Raw genomic sequence first — 19,783 nt, forward strand, 5'->3', positions numbered from 1 at the left:
CAGTTGATTATGACATCATCAAATGATTATGACATCATCAAATGATTATGACATCATCAGTTGATTATGACATCATCAGTTGATTATGACATCATCAGTTGATTATGACATCATCAAATGATTATGACATCATCAAATGATTATGACATCATCAAATGATTATGACATCATCAGTTGATTATGACATCATCAGTTGATTATGACATCATCAGTTGATTATGACATCATCAGTTGATTATGACATCATCAAATGATTATGACATCATCAGTTGATTATGACATCATCAAATGATTATGACATCATCAGTTGATTATGACATCATCAGTTGATTATAACATCATCAGTTGATTATGACATCATCAAATGATTATGACATCATCAGTTGGTTATGACATCATCAAATGATTATGACATCATCAGTTGATTATGACATCATCAATTGATTATGACATCATCAGTTGATTATGACATCATCAATTGATTATGACATCATCAAATGATTATGACATCATCAAATGATTATGACATCATCAGTTGATTATGACATCATCAAATGATTATGACACCATCAGTTGATTATGACATCATCAAATGGTTATGACATCATCAAATGATTATGACATCATCAAATGGTTATGACATCATCAAATGATTATGATATCATCAGTTGATTATGACATCATCAAATGATTATGACATCATCAGTTGATTATGACATCATCAAATGATTATGACATCATCAAATGATTATGACATCATCAGTTGATTATGACATCATCAAATGATTATGACATCATCAAATGATTATGACATCATCAGTTGATTATGACATCATCAAATGATTATGACATCATCAAATTATTATGACATCATCAAATGATTATGACATCATCAGTTGATTATGACATCATCAGTTGATTATGACATCATCAGTTGATTATGACATCATCAAATGATTATGACATCATCAGTTGATTATGACATCATCAAATGATTATGACATCATCAGTTGATTATGATATCATCAATTGATTATGACATCATCAGTTGATTATGACATCATCAGTTGATTATGACATCATCAAATGATTATGACATCATCAGTTGATTATGACATCATAAAATGATTATGACATCATCAGTTGATTATGACATCATCAATTGATTATGACATCATCAGTTGATTATGACATCATCAGTTGATTATGACATCATCAAATGATTATGACATCATAAGTTGATTATGACATCATCAAATGATTATGACATCATCAAATGATTATGACATCATCAGTTGATTATGACATCATCAGTTGATTATGACATCATCAGTTGATTATGACATCATCAGTTGATCATGACATCATCAGTTGATTATGACATCATCAGTTGATTATGACATCATCAAATGATTATGACATCATCAAATGATTATGACATCATCAAATGATTATGACATCATCAGTTGATTATGACATCATCAGTTGATTATGACATCATCAAATGATTATGACATCATCAAATGATTATGACATCATCAGTTGATTATGACATCATCAGTTGATTATGACATCATCAGTTGATTATGACATCATCAAATGATTATGACATCATCAAATGATTATGACATCATCAGTTAATTATGACATCATCAGTTGATTATGACATCATCAGTTGATTATGACATCATCAGTTGATCATGACATCATCAGTTGATTTTGACATCATCAGTTGATTATGACATCATCAAATGATTATGACATCATCAAATGATTATGACATCATCAAATGATTATGACATCATCAGTTGATTATTACATCATCAATTGATTATGACATCATCAGTTGATTATGACATCATCAGTTGATTATGACATCATCAGTTGATTATGACATCATCAAATGATTATGACATCATCAAATGATTATGACATCATCAGTTGATTATGACATCATCAATTGATTATGACATCATCAGTTGATTATGACATCATCAGTTGATTATGACATCATCAGTTGATTATGACATCATCAAATGATTATGACATCATCAGTTGATTATGACATCATCAATTGATTATGACATCATCAGTTGATTATGACATCATCAGTTGATTATGACATCATCAGTTGATTATGACATCATCAGTTGATTATGACATCATCAGTTGATTATGACATCATCAAATGATTATGACATCATCAAATGATTATGACATCATCAGTTAATTATGACATCATCAGTTGATTATGACATCATCAGTTGATTATGACATCATCAGTTGATCATGACATCATCAGTTGATTTTGACATCATCAGTTGATTATGACATCATCAAATGATTATGACATCATCAAATGATTATGACATCATCAAATGATTATGACATCATCAGTTGATTATTACATCATCAATTGATTATGACATCATCAGTTGATTATGACATCATCAGTTGATTATGACATCATCAGTTGATTATGACATCATCAGTTGATTATGACATCATCAAATGATTATGACATCATCAAATGATTATGACATCATCAGTTGATTATGACATCATCAATTGATTATGACATCATCAGTTGATTATGACATCATCAGTTGATTATGACATCATCAGTTGATTATGACATCATCAAATGATTATGACATCATCAGTTGATTATGACATCATCAATTGATTATGACATCATCAGTTGATTATGACATCATCAGTTGATTATGACATCATCAGTTGATTATGACATCATCAAATGATTATGACATCATCAAATGATTATGACATCATCAGTTGATTATGACATCATCAGTTGATTATGACATCATCAGTTGATTATGACATCATCAAATGATTATGACGTCATCAGTTGATTATGACATCATCAGTTGATTATGACATTATCAGTTGATTATGACATCATCAAATGATTATGACATCATCAGTTGATTATGACATCATCAAATGATTATGACATCATCAGTTGATTATGACATAATCAAATGATTACAACATCTTCAGTTGATTATGACATCATCAAATGATTATGACATCATCAGTTGATTATGACATCATCAGTTGATTATGACATCATCAGTTGATTATGACATCATCAGTTGATTATGACATCATCAAATGATTATGACATCATCAGTTGATTATGACATCATCAGTTGATTATGACATCATCAAATGATTATGACATCATCAGTTGATTATGACATCATCAAATGATTATGACATCATCAAATGATTATGACATCAACAGTTGATTATGACATCATCAAATGATTATGACATCATCAAATGATTATGACATCATCAGTTGATTATGACATCATCAGTTGATTATGACATCAACAGTTGATTATAACATCATCAGTTGATTATGACATCATCAAATGATTATGACATCATCAGTTGATTATGACATCATCAAATGATTATGACATCATCAGTTGATTATGACATCATCAAATGATTATGACATCATCAGTTGATTATGACATCATCAGTTGATTATGACATTATCAGTTGATTATGACATCATCAAATGATTATGACATCATCAGTTGATTATGACATCATCAGTTGATTATGACATCATCAGTTGATTATGACATCATCAGTTGATTATGACATCATCAGTTGATTATGACATCATCAATGATTATGACATCATCAGTTGATTATGACATCATCAGTTGATTATGACATCATCAGTTGATTATGACATCATCAAATGATTATGACATCATCAGTTGATTATGACATCATCAAATGATTATGACATCATCAAATGATTATGACATCATCAGTTGATTATGACATCATCCAATGATTATGACGTCATCAGTTGATTATGACATCATCAAATGATTATGACATCATCAAATGATTATGACATCATCAAATGATTATGACATCATCAGTTGATTATGACATCTTCAAATGATTATGACATCATCAGTTGATTATGACATCATCAGTTGATTATGACATCATCAAATGATTATGACATCATCAGTTGATTATGACATCATCAGTTGATTATGACATTATCAAATGATTATGACATCATCAGTTGATTATGACGTCATCAGTTAATTATGACATCATCAGTTGATTATGACATCATCAAATGATTATGACATCATCAAATGATTATGACATCATCAGTTGATTATGACATCATCCAATGATTATGACGTCATCAGTTGATTATGACATCATCAAATGATTATGACATCATCAAATGATTATGACATCATCAAATGATTATGACATCATCAGTTGATTATGACATCTTCAAATGATTATGACATCATCAGTTGATTATGACATCATCAGTTGATTATGACATCATCAAATGATTATGACATCATCAGTTGATTATGACATCATCAGTTGATTATGACATTATCAAATGATTATGACATCATCAGTTGATTATGACGTCATCAGTTAATTATGACATCATCAGTTGATTATGACATCATCAAATGATTATGACATCATCAGTTGATTATGACATCATCAGTTGATTATGACATCATCAAATGATTATGACATCATCAAATGATTATGACATCATCAGTTGATTATGACATCATCAAATGATTATGACATCATCAAATGATTATGACATCATCAGTTGATTATGACATCATCAGTTGATTATGACATCATCAAATGATTATGACATCATCAGTTGATTATGACATCATCAAATAATTATGACATCATCAGTTGATTATGACATCATCAAATGATTATGACATCATCAGTTGATTATGACATCATCAAATGATTATGACATCATCAAATGATTATGACATCATCAGTTGATTATGACATCATCAAATGATTATGACGTCATCAGTTGATTATGACATCATCAAATTATTATGACATCATCAGTTGATTATGACATCATCAGTTGATTATGACATCATCAGTTGATTATGACATCATCAAATGATTATGACATCATCAGTTGATTATGACATCATCAGTTGATTACGACATCATCAGTTGATTATGACATCATCAAATGATTATGACATCATCAGTTGATTATGACATCATCAAATGATTATGACATCATCAAATGATTATGACATCATCAGTTGATTATGACATCATCAGTTGATTATGACATCATCAAATGATTATGACATCATCAGTTGATTATGACATCATCAGTTGATTATAACATCATCAGTTGATTATGACATCATCAAATGATTATGACATCATCAGTTGATTATGACATCATCAAATGATTATGACATCATCAAATGATTATGACATCATCAAATGATTATGACATCATCAGTTGATTATGACATCATCAGTTGATTATGACATCATCAAATGATTATGACATCATCAAATGATTATGACATCATCAGTTGATTATGACATCATCAAATGATTATGACATCATCAAATGATTATGACATCATCAGTTGATTATGACATCATCAAATGATTACAACATCTTCAGTTGATTATGACATCATCAAATGATTATGACATCATCAGTTGATTATGACATCATCAGTTGATTATGACATCATCAGTTGATTATGACATCATCAGTTGATTATGACATCATCAAATGATTATGACATCATCAGTTGATTATGACATCATCAGTTGATTATGACATCATCAAATGATTATGACATCATCAGTTGATTATGACATCATCAAATGATTATGACATCATCAAATGATTATGACATCATCAGTTGATTATGACATCATCAAATGATTATGACATCATCAAATGATTATGACATCATCAGTTGATTATGACATCATCAGTTGATTATGACATCAACAGTTGATTATAACATCATCAGTTGATTATGACATCATCAAATGATTATGACATCATCAGTTGATTATGACATCATCAAATGATTATGACATCATCAAATGATTATGACATCATCAAATGTTTATGACATCATCAAATGATTATGACATCATCAGTTGATTATGACATCATCAAATGATTACGACATCATCAGTTGATTATGACATCATCAAATGATTATGACATCATCAAATGATTATGACATAATCAGTTGATTATGACATCATCAGTTGATTATAACATCATCAAATGATTATGACATCATCACATGATTATGACATCATCAAATGATTATGACATCATCAGTTGATTATGACATCATCAAATGATTATGACATCATCAAATGATTATGACATCATCAGTTGATTATGACATCATCAAATGATTATGACATCATCAAATGATTATGACATCATCAAATGATTATGACATCATCAGTTGATTATGACATCATCAAATGATTATGACATCATCAAATGATTATGACATCATCAAATGATTATGACATCATCAGTTGATTATGACATCATCAGTTGGTTATGACATCATCAAATGATTATGACATCATCAAATTAATATGACATCATCAAATGATTATGACATCATCAGTTGATTATGACATCATCAAATGATTATGACATCATCAGTTGATTATGACATCATCAAATAATTATGACATCATCAGTTGATTATGACATCATCAAATGATTATGACATCATCAGTTGATTATGACATCATCAAATGATTATGACATCATCAAATGATTATGACATCATCAGTTGATTATGACATCATCAAATGATTATGACGTCATCAGTTGATTATGACATCATCAAATTATTATGACATCATCAGTTGATTATGACATCATCAGTTGATTATGACATCATCAGTTGATTATGACATCATCAAATGATTATGACATCATCAGTTGATTATGACATCATCAGTTGATTACGACATCATCAGTTGATTATGACATCATCAAATGATTATGACATCATCAGTTGATTATGACATCATCAAATGATTATGACATCATCAGTTGATTATGACATCATCAAATGATTATGACATCATCAAATGATTATGACATCATCAGTTGATTATGACATCATCAGTTGATTATGACATCATCAAATGATTATGACATCATCAGTTGATTATGACATCATCAGTTGATTATAACATCATCAGTTGATTATGACATCATCAAATGATTATGACATCATCAGTTGATTATGACATCATCAAATGATTATGACATCATCAAATGATTATGACATCATCAAATGATTATGACATCATCAGTTGATTATGACATCATCAGTTGATTATGACATCATCAAATGATTATGACATCATCAAATGATTATGACATCATCAGTTGATTATGACATCATCAAATGATTATGACATCATCAAATGATTATGACATTATCAGTTGATTATGACATCATCAAATGATTACAACATCTTCAGTTGATTATGACATCATCAAATGATTATGACATCATCAGTTGATTATGACATCATCAGTTGATTATGACATCATCAGTTGATTATGACATCATCAGTTGATTATGACATCATCAAATGATTATGACATCATCAGTTGATTATGACATCATCAGTTGATTATGACATCATCAAATGATTATGACATCATCAGTTGATTATGACATCATCAAATGATTATGACATCATCAAATGATTATGACATCATCAGTTGATTATGACATCATCAAATGATTATGACATCATCAAATGATTATGACATCATCAGTTGATTATGACATCATCAGTTGATTATGACATCAACAGTTGATTATAACATCATCAGTTGATTATGACATCATCAAATGATTATGACATCATCAGTTGATTATGACATCATCAAATGATTATGACATCATCAAATGATTATGACATCATCAAATGTTTATGACATCATCAAATGATTATGACATCATCAGTTGATTATGACATCATCAAATGATTACGACATCATCAGTTGATTATGACATCATCAAATGATTATGACATCATCAAATGATTATGACATAATCAGTTGATTATGACATCATCAGTTGATTATGACATCATCAAATGATTATGACATCATCACATGATTATGACATCATCAAATGATTATGACATCATCAGTTGATTATGACATCATCAAATGATTATGACATCATCAAATGATTATGACATCATCAGTTGATTATGACATCATCAAATGATTATGACATCATCAAATGATTATGACATCATCAAATGATTATGACATCATCAGTTGATTATGACATCATCAAATGATTATGACATCATCAAATGATTATGACATCATCAGTTGATTATGACATCATCAGTTGGTTATGACATCATCAAATGATTATGACATCATCAAATTAATATGACATCATCAAATGATTATGACATCATCAAATGATTATGACATCATCAAATTATTATGACATCATCAGTTGATTATGACATCATCAAATGATTATGACATCATCAAATGATTATGACATCATCAGTTGATTATGACATCATCAGTTGATTATGACATCATCAGTTGATTATGACATCATCAAATGATTATGACATCATCAGTTGATTATGACATCATCAGTTGATTATGACATCATCAAATGATTATGACATCATCAGTTGGTTATGACATCATCAATTGATTATGACATCATCAGTTGATTATGACATCATCAATTGATTATGACATCATCAAATGATTATGACATCATCAAATGATTATGACATCATCAGTTGATTATGACATCATCAAATGATTATGACACCATCAGTTGATTATGACATCATCAGTTGATTATAACATCATCAAATGATTATGACATCATCAAATGGTTATGACATCATCAAATGATTATGACATCATCAGTTGATTATGACATCATCAAATGATTATGACATCATCAGTTGATTATGACATCATCAAATGATTATGACATCATCAAATGATTTTGACATCATCAGTTGATTATGACATCATCAAATGATTATGACATCATCAAATGATTATGACATCATCAGTTGATTATGACATCATCAAATGATTATGACATCATCAAATGATTATGACATCACCAGTTGATTATGACATCATCAAATGATTATGATATCATCAAATTATTATGACATCATCAAATGATTATGACATCATCAGTTGATTATGACATCATCAATTGATTATGACATCATCAGTTGATTATGACATCATCAGTTGATTATGACATCATCAAATGATTATGACATCATCAGTTGATTATGACATCATCAAATGATTATGACATCATCAAATGATTATGACATCATCAGTTGATTATGACATCATCAGTTGATTATGACATCATCAGTTGATCATGACATCATCAGTTGATTATGACATCATCAGTTGATTATGACATCATCAAATGATTATGACATCATCAAATGATTATGACATCATCAGTTGATTATGACATCATCAGTTGATTATGACATCATCAAATGATTATGACATCATCAAATGATTATGACATCATCAGTTGATTATGACATCATCAAATGATTATGACATCATCAGTTGATTATGACATCATCAGTTGATTATGACATCATCAGTTGATTATGACATCATCAAATGATTATGACATCATCAAATGATTATGACATCATCAGTTAATTATGACATCATCAGTTGATTATGACATCATCAGTTGATTATGACATCATCAGTTGATCATGACATCATCAGTTGATTATGACATCATCAGTTGATTATGACATCATCAAATGATTATGACATCATCAAATGATTATGACATCATCAAATGATTATGACATCATCAGTTGATTATTACATCATCAATTGATTATGACATCATCAGTTGATTATGACATCATCAGTTGATTATGACATCATCAAATGATTATGACATCATCAAATTATTATGACATCATCAAATGATTATGACATCATCAGTTGATTATGACATCATCAAATGATTATGACATCATCAAATGATTATGACATCATCAGTTGATTATGACATCATCAGTTGATTATGACATCATCAGTTTATTATGACATCATCAATGATTATGACATCATCAAATGATTATGACATCATCAAATGATTATGACATCATCAGTTGATTATGACATCATCAGTTGATTATGACATCATCAAATGATTATGACATCATCAAATGATTATGACATCATCAAATGATTATGACATCATCAGTTGATTATGACATCATCAGTTGATTATGATATCATCAGTTGATTATGACATCATCAAATGATTATGACATCATCAAATGATTATGACATCATCAGTTGATTATGACATCATCAATTGATTATGACATCATCAGTTGATTATGACATCATCAGTTGATTATGACATCATCAAATGATTATGACATCATCAAATGATTATGACATCATCAGTTGATTATGACATCATCAGTTGATTATGACATCATCAGTTGATTATGACATCATCAGTTGATTATGACATCATCAAATGATTATGACATCATCAGTTGATTATGACATCATCAGTTGATTATGACATCATCAGTTGATTATGACATCATCAAATGATTATGACATCATCAAATGATTATGACATCATCAGTTGATTATGACATCATCAAATGATTATGACATCATCAAATGATTATGACATCATCAGTTGATTATGACATCATCAGTTGATCATGACATCATCAGTTGATTATGACATCATCAGTTGATTATGACATCATCAAATGATTATGACATCATCAGTTGATTATGACATCATCAAATGATTATGACATCATCAAATGATTATGACATCATCAAATGATTATGACATCATCAGTTGATTATGACATCATCAGTTGATCATGACATCATCAGTTGATTATGACATCATCAGTTGATTATGACATCATCAAATGATTATGACATCATCAAATGATTATGACATCATCAAATGATTATGACATCATCAGTTGATTATGACATCATCAGTTGATTATGACATCATCAAATGATTATGACATCATCAGTTGATTATGACATCATCAGTTGATTATGACATCATCAGTTGATTATGATATCATCAAATGAATATGACATCATCAAATGATTATGACATCATCAAATGATTATGACATCATCAAATGATTATGACATCATCAGTTGATTATGACATCATCAGTTGATTATGACATCATCAGTTGATTATGACATCATCAGTTGATCATGACATCATCAGTTGATTATGACATCATCAGTTGATTATGACATCATCAAATGATTATGACATCATCAAATGATTATGACATCATCAGTTGATTATGACATCATCAGTTGATTATGACATCATCAAATGATTATGACATCATCAGTTGATTATGACATCATCAAATGATTATGACATCATCAAATGATTATGACATCATCAAATGATTATGACATCATCAGTTGATTATGACATCATCAAATGATTATGACATCATCAGTTGATTATGACATCATCATTTGATTATGACATCATCAGTTGATTATGACATCATCAGTTGATTATGACATCATCAAATGATTATGACATCATCAAATGATTATGACATCATCAGTTGATTATGACATCATCAGTTGATTATGACATCATCAGTTGATTATGACATCATCAGTTGATTATGACATCATCAAATGATTATGACATCATCAAATGATTATGACATCATCAAATGATTATGACATCATCAGTTGATTATGACATCATCAGTTGATTATGACATCATCAGTTGATTATGACATCATCAAATGATTATGACATCATCAAATGATTATGACATCATCAGTTGATTATGACATCATCAGTTGATTATGACATCATCAGTTGATTATGACATCATCAAATGATTATGACATCATCAGTTGATTATGACATCATCAAATGATTATGACATCATCAAATGATTATGACATCAACAGTTGATTATGACATCATCAAATGATTATGACATCATCAAATGATTATGACATCATCAGTTGATTATGACATCATCAGTTGATCATGACATCATCAGTTGATTATGACATCATCAGTTGATTATGACATCATCAAATGATTATGACATCATCAGTTGATTATGACATCATCAGTTGATTATGACATCATCAGTTGATTATGACATCATCAAATGATTATGACATCATCAAATGATTATGACATCATCAGTTGATTATGACATCATCAAATGATTACAACATCTTCAGTTGATTATGACATCATCAAATGATTATGACATCATCAGTTGATTATGACATCATCACTTGATTATGACATCATCAGTTGATCATGACATCATCAGTTGATTATGACATCATCAGTTGATTATGACATCATCAAATGATTATGACATCATCAAATGATTATGACATCATCAGTTGATTATGACATCATCAGTTGATTATGACATCATCAGTTGATTATGACATCATCAGTTGATTATGACATCATCAAATGATTATGACATCATCAGTTGATTATGACATCATCAGTTGATTATGACATCATCAGTTGATTATGACATCATCAAATGATTATGACATCATCAAATGATTATGACATCATCAGTTGATTATGACATCATCAAATGATTATGACATCATCAAATGATTATGACATCATCAGTTGATTATGACATCATCAGTTGATCATGACATCATCAGTTGATTATGACATCATCAGTTGATTATGACATCATCAAATGATTATGACATCATCAGTTGATTATGACATCATCAAATGATTATGACATCATCAAATGATTATGACATCATCAAATGATTATGACATCATCAGTTGATTATGACATCATCAGTTGATCATGACATCATCAGTTGATTATGACATCATCAGTTGATTATGACATCATCAAATGATTATGACATCATCAAATGATTATGACATCATCAAATGATTATGACATCATCAGTTGATTATGACATCATCAGTTGATTATGACATCATCAAATGATTATGACATCATCAGTTGATTATGACATCATCAGTTGATTATGACATCATCAGTTGATTATGACATCATCAAATGAATATGACATCATCAAATGATTATGACATCATCAAATGATTATGACATCATCAAATGATTATGACATCATCAGTTGATTATGACATCATCAGTTGATTATGACATCATCAGTTGATTATGACATCATCAGTTGATCATGACATCATCAGTTGATTATGACATCATCAGTTGATTATGACATCATCAAATGATTATGACATCATCAAATGATTATGACATCATCAGTTGATTATGACATCATCAGTTGATTATGACATCATCAAATGATTATGACATCATCAGTTGATTATGACATCATCAAATGATTATGACATCATCAAATGATTATGACATCATCAAATGATTATGACATCATCAGTTGATTATGACATCATCAAATGATTATGACATCATCAGTTGATTATGACATCATCATTTGATTATGACATCATCAGTTGATTATGACATCATCAGTTGATTATGACATCATCAAATGATTATGACATCATCAAATGATTATGACATCATCAGTTGATTATGACATCATCAGTTGATTATGACATCATCAGTTGATTATGACATCATCAGTTGATTATGACATCATCAAATGATTATGACATCATCAAATGATTATGACATCATCAAATGATTATGACATCATCAGTTGATTATGACATCATCAGTTGATTATGACATCATCAGTTGATTATGACATCATCAAATGATTATGACATCATCAAATGATTATGACATCATCAGTTGATTATGACATCATCAGTTGATTATGACATCATCAGTTGATTATGACATCATCAGTTGATTATGACATCATCAAATGATTATGACATCATCAGTTGATTATGACATCATCAAATGATTATGACATCATCAAATGATTATGACATCATCAGTTGATTATGACATCATCAAATGATTATGACATCATCAAATGATTATGACATCATCAGTTGATTATGACATCATCAGTTGATCATGACATCATCAGTTGATTATGACATCATCAGTTGATTATGACATCATCAAATGATTATGACATCATCAGTTGATTATGACATCATCAGTTGATTATGACATCATCAGTTGATTATGACATCATCAAATGATTATGACATCATCAAATGATTATGACATCATCAGTTGATTATGACATCATCAAATGATTATGACATCATCAAATGATTATGACATCATCAGTTGATTATGACATCATCAGTTGATTATGACATCATCAGTTGATTATGACATCATCAATGATTATGACATCATCAAATGATTATGACATCATCAAATGATTATGACATCATCAGTTGATTATGACATCATCAGTTGATTATGACATCATCAAATGATTATGACATCATCAAATGATTATGACATCATCAGTTGATTATGACATCATCAGTTGATTATGATATCATCAGTTGATTATGACATCATCAAATGATTATGACATCATCAAATGATTATGACATCATCAGTTGATTATGACATCATCAGTTGATTATGACATCATCAGTTGATTATGACATCATCAGTTGATTATGACATCATCAAATGATTATGACATCATCAGTTGATTATGACATCATCAGTTGATTATGACATCATCAGTTGATTATGACATCATCAAATGATTATGACATCATCAAATGATTATGACATCATCAGTTGATTATGACATCATCAAATGATTATGACATCATCAAATGATTATGACATCATCAGTTGATTATGACATCATCAGTTGATCATGACATCATCAGTTGATTATGACATCATCAGTTGATTATGACATCATCAAATGATTATGACATCATCAGTTGATTATGACATCATCAAATGATTATGACATCATCAAATGATTATGACATCATCAAATGATTATGACATCATCAGTTGATTATGACATCATCAGTTGATCATGACATCATCAGTTGATTATGACATCATCAGTTGATTATGACATCATCAAATGATTATGACATCATCAAATGATTATGACATCATCAAATGATTATGACATCATCAGTTGATTATGACATCATCAGTTGATTATGACATCATCAAATGATTATGACATCATCAGTTGATTATGACATCATCAGTTGATTATGACATCATCAGTTGATTATGACATCATCAAATGAATATGACATCATCAAATGATTATGACATCATCAAATGATTATGACATCATCAAATGATTATGACATCATCAGTTGATTATGACATCATCAGTTGATTATGACATCATCAGTTGATTATGACATCATCAGTTGATCATGACATCATCAGTTGATTATGACATCATCAGTTGATTATGACATCATCAAATGATTATGACATCATCAAATGATTATGACATCATCAGTTGATTATGACATCATCAGTTGATTATGACATCATCAAATGATTATGACATCATCAGTTGATTATGACATCATCAAATGATTATGACATCATCAAATGATTATGACATCATCAAATGATTATGACATCATCAGTTGATTATGACATCATCAAATGATTATGACATCATCAGTTGATTATGACATCATCATTTGATTATGACATCATCAGTTGATTATGACATCATCAGTTGATTATGACATCATCAAATGATTATGACATCATCAAATGATTATGACATCATCAGTTGATTATGACATCATCAGTTGATTATGACATCATCAGTTGATTATGACATCATCAGTTGATTATGACATCATCAAATGATTATGACATCATCAAATGATTATGACATCATCAAATGATTATGACATCATCAGTTGATTATGACATCATCAGTTGATTATGACATCATCAGTTGATTATGACATCATCAAATGATTATGACATCATCAAATGATTATGACATCATCAGTTGATTATGACATCATCAGTTGATTATGACATCATCAGTTGATTATGACATCATCAGTTGATTATGACATCATCAAATGATTATGACATCATCAGTTGATTATGACATCATCAAATGATTATGACATCATCAAATGATTATGACATCATCAGTTGATTATGACATCATCAAATGATTATGACATCATCAAATGATTATGACATCATCAGTTGATTATGACATCATCAGTTGATCATGACATCATCAGTTGATTATGACATCATCAGTTGATTATGACATCATCAAATGATTATGACATCATCAGTTGATTATGACATCATCAGTTGATTATGACATCATCAGTTGATTATGACATCATCAAATGATTATGACATCATCAAATGATTATGACATCATCAGTTGATTATGACATCATCAAATGATTACAACATCTTCAGTTGATTATGACATCATCAAATGATTATGACATCATCAGTTGATTATGACATCATCACTTGATTATGACATCATCAGTTGATCATGACATCATCAGTTGATTATGACATCATCAGTTGATTATGACATCATCAAATGATTATGACATCATCAAATGATTATGACATCATCAGTTGATTATGACATCATCAGTTGATTATGACATCATCAGTTGATTATGACATCATCAGTTGATTATGACATCATCAAATGATTATGACATCATCAGTTGATTATGACATCATCAGTTGATTATGACATCATCAGTTGATTATGACATCATCAAATGATTATGACATCATCAAATGATTATGACATCATCAGTTGATTATGACATCATCAAATGATTATGACATCATCAAATGATTATGACATCATCAGTTGATTATGACATCATCAGTTGATCATGACATCATCAGTTGATTATGACATCATCAGTTGATTATGACATCATCAAATGATTATGACATCATCAGTTGATTATGACATCATCAAATGATTATGACATCATCAAATGATTATGACATCATCAAATGATTATGACATCATCAGTTGATTATGACATCATCAGTTGATCATGACATCATCAGTTGATTATGACATCATCAGTTGATTATGACATCATCAAATGATTATGACATCATCAAATGATTATGACATCATCAAATGATTATGACATCATCAAATGATTATGACATCATCAGTTGATTATGACATCATCAAATGATTATGACATCATCAGTTGATTATGACATCATCAGTTGATTATGACATCATCAGTTGATTATGACATCATCAAATGAATATGACATCATCAAATGATTATGACATCATCAAATGATTATGACATCATCAAATGATTATGACATCATCAGTTGATTATGACATCATCAGTTGATTATGACATCATCAGTTGATTATGACATCATCAGTTGATCATGACATCATCAGTTGATCATGACATCATCAGTTGATTATGACATCATCAGTTGATTATGACATCATCAAATGATTATGACATCATCAAATGATTATGACATCATCAGTTGATTATGACATCATCAGTTGATTATGACATCATCAAATGATTATGACATCATCAGTTGATTATGACATCATCAAATGATTATGACATCATCAAATGATTATGACATCATCAAATGATTATGACATCATCAGTTGATTATGACATCATCAAATGATTATGACATCATCAGTTGATTATGACATCATCATTTGATTATGACATCATCAGTTGATTATGACATCATCAGTTGATTATGACATCATCAAATGATTATGACATCATCAAATGATTATGACATCATCAGTTGATTATGACATCATCAGTTGATTATGACATCATCAGTTGATTATGACATCATCAGTTGATTATGACATCATCAAATGATTATGACATCATCAAATGATTATGACATCATCAAATGATTATGACATCATCAGTTGATTATGACATCATCAGTTGATTATGACATCATCAAATGATTATGACATCATCAGTTGATTATGACATCATCAAATGATTATGACATCATCAAATGATTATGACATCATCAGTTGATTATGACATCATCAAATGATTATGACATCATCAAATGATTATGACATCATCAGTTGATTATGACATCATAAGTTGATCATGACATCATCAGTTGATTATGACATCATCAGTTGATTATGACATCATCAAATGATTATGACATCATCAGTTGATTATGACATCATCAGTTGATTATGACATCATCAGTTGATTATGACATCATCAAATGATTATGACATCATCAAATGATTATGACATCATCAGTTGATTATGACATCATCAAATGATTACAACATCTTCAGTTGATTATGACATCATCAAATGATTATGACATCATCACTTGATTATGACATCATCAGTTGATCATGACATCATCAGTTGATTATGACATCATCAGTTGATTATGACATCATCAAATGATTATGACATCATCAAATGATTATGACATCATCAAATGATTATGACATCATCAGTTGATTATTACATCATCAATTGATTATGACATCATCAGTTGATTATGACATCATCAGTTGATTATGACATCATCAAATGATTATGACATCATCAAATTATTATGACATCATCAAATGATTATGACATCATCAGTTGATTATGACATCATCAGTTGATTATGACATCATCAAATGATTATGACATCATCAAATGATTATGACATCATCAGTTGATTATGACATCATCAGTTGATTATGACATCATCAGTTGATTATGACATCATCAGTTGATTATGACATCATCAATGATTATGACATCATCAAATGATTATGACATCATCAAATGATTATGACATCATCAGTTGATTATGACATCATCAGTTGATTATGACATCATCAAATGATTATGACATCATCAAATGATTATGACATCATCAGTTGATTATGACATCATCAGTTGATTATGACATCATCAGTTGATTATGACATCATCAGTTGATTACGACATCATCAGTTGATTATGACATCATCAGTTGATTATGACATCATCAGTTGATTATGACATCATCAGTTGATTATGACATCATCAGTTGATTATGACATCATCAGTTGATTATGACATCATCAAATGATTATGACATCATCAAATGATTATGACATCATCAGTTGATTATGACATCATCAGTTGATTATGACATCATCAAATGATTATGACATCATCAGTTGATTATGACATCATCAGTTGATCATGACATCATCAGTTGATTATGACATCATCAGTTGATTATGACATCATCAAATGATTATGACATCATCAGTTGATTATGACATCATCAGTTGATTATGACATCATCAGTTGATTATGACATCATCAAATGATTATGACATCATCAAATGATTATGACATCATCAGTTGATTATGACATCATCAGTTGATTATGACATCATCAGTTGATTATGACATCATCAAATGATTATGACATCATCAAATGATTATGACATCATCAAATGATTATGACATCATCAGTTGATTATGACATCATCAGTTGATTATGACATCATCAGTTGATTATGACATCATCAGTTGATCATGACATCATCAGTTGATTATGACATCATCAGTTGATTATGACATCATCAAATGATTATGACATCATCAAATGATTATGACATCATCAGTTGATTATGACATCATCAGTTGATTATGACATCATCAAATGATTATGACATCATCAGTTGATTATGACATCATCAAATGATTATGACATCATCAAATGATTATGACATCATCAAATGATTATGACATCATCAGTTGATTATGACATCATCAAATGATTATGACATCATCAGTTGATTATGACATCATCATTTGAT

This window comes from Ranitomeya variabilis, chromosome 1 (genome assembly GCF_051348905.1).
Source record: "Ranitomeya variabilis isolate aRanVar5 chromosome 1, aRanVar5.hap1, whole genome shotgun sequence".
Taxonomy (NCBI): Eukaryota; Metazoa; Chordata; class Amphibia; order Anura; family Dendrobatidae; genus Ranitomeya; species Ranitomeya variabilis.